Raw genomic sequence first — 5445 nt, forward strand, 5'->3', positions numbered from 1 at the left:
GATGGGCCGGGCACCCGGGGGCCAAGGCCCGGGCACCCGGGGTGCGGCTGGAGGCTGGGCCAGGGGGGCCGGGCACCCGGCGGGAGAGGGCCGGGCACCCGGGCCAGCCAGGGAGGCCGCGGCCTTGGTGGCTGGAGGTGGCCGGGCACCCGGAGTGGTCCGTGCCCTCCGTTGCTTCGTTCTTCTCGTTCCCTTGCTGCCCCTCCTTCTCCATGGTTACTTGAATCTCCGTCCTCGCGTCCTCCCGGTCATCTCCTTGGTACCTAACAAGGCACAATGTTTCTATTTGAGGTAGGCCCCAATTCTCATGTGAATTCGAATGATGTTCGAAGAGGAAAGAGTTCACCTCGTTCTCGATGTGGCGCGCCCGTGCTCTTGTCAACGGCCCTCTTGGTGTTTGCGGTGGTGATGGAGTGTCGGTGCGGGTAGTTGAGGGATGCTCTGCATCATCTCCCCCCTTGGGAGAGATTCGACCTCGGATCGTGATCCTCATCACCACGGAAACGGTTGTCGTGGATGGACTTGTAGTTGGACGAAGTGGAAGTCATGGCGCAATCCAAGTACTCCAAGATGTCGCCGGAGTAGACGTGCAAAAAGAGCAAACACAAACGACACTCGGAAATACAATAGTTAGCGCATACAAAGTGTCCATTAAGGAAGAATGAGTCCGTGCGACAAGATTGTTCGTGGCAAAGCGCATGAAGCTTCTCAAGGTGAAATAGAATGAGATGCAAAGCGTTCATGGGAGCAAAAGCATTCATTGTGTACACAAATGTGTTGTGAGCATGATCAATGCAACCACGGTGCAAAATGATGTCATAGTGAGACGGTTTATCAATAGCATGAATATGGCAATGTATGCTCAAAATGAAAAAGTTATCATGTAATTGATGGTAGGCAATAAGATCATGATGTATGAATACGCCATCAAGAAAGATCACAACAAATTTGCTAAGGAAATGCACGAGCTCAAATATCATGGGAATACGAGATGCAACAAGACAATCATAATGTGTGTCAATCCATGCATAGGGTGCAAACTTGCGGTGAGTATGAGATGTCCATCGAGCATGACATGTGGAAGCATAATCAACCAATATGGAGGTTGTGGTATAAAAAGTCAAAGGAGTGTTGATGTACCAAAGCTCGATGTCGTCGCATGAGTGGGGTTCCGAAGGTGCATCCAATAAGTGCGAGCGCTCCTCAACTTGAAGGTCCATAGGGTCCATCTCCAATGTCGCTCCTCCATTTGCGAGATGTATTATGTAGACAACAAGAAGGGAACAACAATGAAAGAGTGACCCGTCCAATGTGCGTATTTGAGGATGGCTCAAAGGGAAAGAGTTCACCTTTATGAGGATGTCGAAAATGTTGGAGTCGCGCATCGTGTACGCCTTCACATGACCAAGTTGTCTTACCATGGTACTGCCTTGTGAATCCTAAAAAACGAAAGAACATGACGAACACTCGGAAAAACAAATGAGGTTAGCGGAAATGCAAAACCTATCATTCGTGTGGTAAGATACCCAACAAGTGTATGTATCATGCTCATCATAAGAAAGAACAAGGGAATTTGGCATGGTATGTAAGCATATGATGCAATAACAACCAAGTACAATAGGTTCAAACAAACAAGCATGCATCACAAGTAAATTGTCAAAGTCTCCAAGATCAAGAAGCATAATATGGTTGCACTCAATACAAGTGGATATGAGAGAGGCAACTAATGGAGGCAAGTGACAATGAGCAATATATATCATGTGAGAGGCATGAGCATATATGTCATCAACCCAAGAAAGCGAGTAAGAGTGGAACATGGGTGATGCAACCAAGCAAGCAATCATAGCAATCAAGTCAAGCAAGCTAGTACTGCGAAGATGCAACATACTAGGAGGAATCATGGCAAGCATGTCATGGGTGCAAATAGTGGGCATATATAATGCACATGACATATCACAATCATGAAAACAAGATATGAGGAAAGTAGGCTCATGGTGTTGGCAAGAAGTCCTATGTAAATAGCAATGTAACATCATGACTCTCCCAACACAAGAATCAACAGTAGCATGAGGCACATGATAAACATGGCAAAAGCAACAACACTCTCCACCAAGCATGCAAATACACATAGGAATATCATAATGGTGCATCATGGGTAAATGCAAGCAAGGGTCACAATTGCATGGCAAAGTCATGTAAAGAGGCATAACATGCAAATTGAACATGAAAGTATGGGCATAAGGTGACAAGTGGTAGATAGCCCATAGCCGTGTGAGAGCCAAGTAAAAGAGAAGCGCGTAGTCCTTGCGCGAAGGGAACGTTGGTAAGGATAATCCACGGAATCCCAAATCATCGTTGCTCTCAAGAGCTCGTCTCGTCAACTCGTGGGATTGAGACGTTGACGAGTATACGTGAGTACCTACACACAACAAAGACAAAGGGAAAATTGTGTGTGCGTGGTATATGTACACATCATCCCTTATGATGCGCACGTGCGTGTGTTGGTTTGCACAAAATAGCCAATGCTCAAATAAATGAGATGCGTGATATAGAAACATGTCATCCATCATGAGAGGTTTGTTATTATGTATAGCATAATGGAGACTCAAATTGTGGAAAGCATCACTAGTGATATCTAGAGCATTGTCATGAATGGTATGCATATGATGCAAACAATTATGGGAAATCTCACCCATAGCATATGACAAGTTTAATGGATTGTCAAACAGGACGTGACCTCTAGAATTTTCACAAGATATCCTATGAAGCATGGTATCACAACTAGGCAAATCAACATGCTCATCATCATATTCATCATAAATAGGTGGCATATCTAGCATGTTGAAGACATAGTATGTGGTGAATCCATAAGGTGATCATCATCATGTGAGCAATCAATGTCAAGCGAGTCCACTAGTGGAACAAGAGAAGCACCATCACCTATGTTACCTTTGAAGTGTCGCTCATGTGTTGTAGGTGAGGTGTCGAAGATCCACTCGTTGTTATCTTCATCTTGATGGAACCATGTGGGGGGTGCATCATCATCCACCACGGCCATCGTCATCTCCATTGGAGGTGTGCACTCGTCGAGGATAGGCATGTCGTCATGTAGGAGACCTAGCACCAAAGAGGAAAACACACTCGGAGTAGAGGTTAAGTCGTGAGAAATCATAGTGGCCTCACGTGCCCTCTCAACTACCTCACTCACTAAGTGTTGTGGCTCACTCACTCCCTCTTGGATGCTCTCACTCGTATGGTTGGTGGAGTCACTCAAATGGCTCTCAACCTCACATAGGGTGTGTGGCATGCTCTCATGTGTGGGTGTCGGGGAGATGTTGGTGCCAATGACTCCATGCTCAACGCCTATCGCCGCCTTGGTTGAAGGGATAGTCCCATGCTCAACCTTCTCGCCGTCGTCGCCGTGGATGAAGGCCGAAGATGGCACATCATCACTCTTGCCTCCAAAGATGGAAGCATCATCCTTGCTCGCCACCTTGTCGCTCGCCTTCAAAGCTTGCTCCTTGAGGGTCTCCATAGTTGTACTCGTCGCCGCACCGTCTTGAAAAAGAGTCGAAGTAGACTCGGCGTCATCAATGCCACAAAGAGGGATGGCGGTGGAGTCGAACTTGGGAGCGTAGTCTTGGAGCTTGTCGGCCTTGGACAACGTGGTGGTACTAGCCTCACGCTCGCCGTCCTTGAGGTTGGTCTTCGATAAGTGTGCTTGGGGTGGAGAAGTCTTGGCCTTCATAAGTTCTTGTTCCGTCTTGAGAGCACCAATGTAGTTGTCGTCGAGGGACTTGTAATTTTCGAGGAAGATAATCTTGGAGATGTCGTTGTTCAATCCCATCATGAAGTAGAACTTCATCCAAATGGGGTCGTCCACACCGGCTCGTCGCAAGGCTGTCTTCATCTCGAGGAAGTACTCGTTGAGGGACTTGGATCCTTGGATGGTGTTCTCCAATTGGCGTTGAAGATGTTTCGTGTAGGTGGAAGGCAAAAACGCTCGCCGCATAGCTTTCTTCATCTTGGGCCAACTCGTGACGAAGGTCGTCGAAGGTGTATGAAGCCACCATGTCGATGCGTAATCGTGGAAGGTACTTGAGGCACGCTTCACTTGGTCTTCGGAATGGACTTGATGTAGCTTGAGGTAGTCGTCCATCTTGCACTCCCACTCGAGATACTCCTCGGGGTCTGGAGTCCCATAGAAAGGAAGCTCGTGGTCGGTGTCGAGGTCGTAGTAGCTCGTGGAAGTCGCGGACTTGAGCTTGGGGAGCTTCTCTTATGTAGCACTCGTTGCGCGATGAAGTGGTTCTTGGAGACAAAGCCGGAATCATCACCTTGCTCCTCGAAAAGTGGGTTCGCCGACGAGTGTGGCCTATCCATCATAACCAAGTGGTGTGAGTAGGAAAGTGAGAGAACAATACCAAAGTTACCTTCTCCGAGGATTGAGGATGTAACAAGTGTCACTCAATGCAATGCCACAATAGGAGAATTGGAACCGGGTTTGTTTCTCACACCTACAAGTAAGAGGCTTATGGAGTAGCTCGGTTAGGAAGGTGGCAAAAATTTCAAGCAAATGTTAGTCAAGATATCGATAAGGTTGAGAAGGTTCACAAAAATGCAAGTAAAGCAAATAGATCAAACCCAAAGGTATCACTAGGTACACACGCACGGAAGATAGATGGGATCCGCACAACCAAGGAGTGAGCTCGAAATGTGCAACCACGGAAAATGCTCTTGTTGTGCGAATGCTCGAGAGACACTAGCTCGATTGCTCAAATGGGCAAGATACGCTTGTGCACCTACGTATGAGAGAACCGTGCCGTCTTCAATCCCAACTATGGTATATATGCGATGACCAAGATGATATAGGTATGCAAATGGCTCAACTCTATTGCTTACGAGCTCTTTGTTTCTCCTCTTTTGCTTAAAAGCTTTTCTTCTTCTTTTTTTTTCTATGCTTGATGCTCGAGCCGAGTATGATATGAGACAAGTATGTATGATATGCACGGGAGAGACTTATGGCACTAAGATGATAACACGATCACTACGGTGCACAAAAAGCGTGGCCCGGCAATTCTCAACTTGCTAGTCTCAATGGGTAAGCGACGCAAAGTGGCTCGGGCTATCAATGCAAAAGCAACGTAAGGAGTAAGTGTCGTCGAGGTTACCGTCCTTTCTTACGGTTAGCGATGAAGATGACCCCGAGTCGATGATGGTGACGAAGATGTCACACGCTCCTAAGTAGCCGAAACACCTTAGGAAACGCAAATGGCAACGCAAGATCGGTCAAATGCGGAAAGTAGGTGTTTTTGTGATGATTTTTTGATGGGGGTTAATGGTGGTGGTAGTGGGATGAGTGGATGGGGGATGTCAAGAGCTTCTAAACGAGCTAAAGAACACGAAAAACGGACTTGGGAGGTGGAAATTATGGCCAAAACGGTG

At 47.0% G+C, this 5445-nt stretch overlaps 1 protein-coding gene across 1 annotated transcript in view; it reads left to right on the top strand.

Annotated features, from left to right (window-relative positions):
* The window catches only part of LOC123110975 (deaminated glutathione amidase, chloroplastic/cytosolic), a 36305-nt gene that overhangs the window by 7024 nt on the left and 23836 nt on the right, over positions 1 to 5445 (top strand). The gene's annotated exons all lie outside the window — the stretch shown is intronic.

The sequence above is a fragment of the Triticum aestivum genome, chromosome 5B (assembly GCF_018294505.1).
Source record: "Triticum aestivum cultivar Chinese Spring chromosome 5B, IWGSC CS RefSeq v2.1, whole genome shotgun sequence".
NCBI classification, from domain to species: domain Eukaryota; kingdom Viridiplantae; phylum Streptophyta; class Magnoliopsida; order Poales; family Poaceae; genus Triticum; species Triticum aestivum.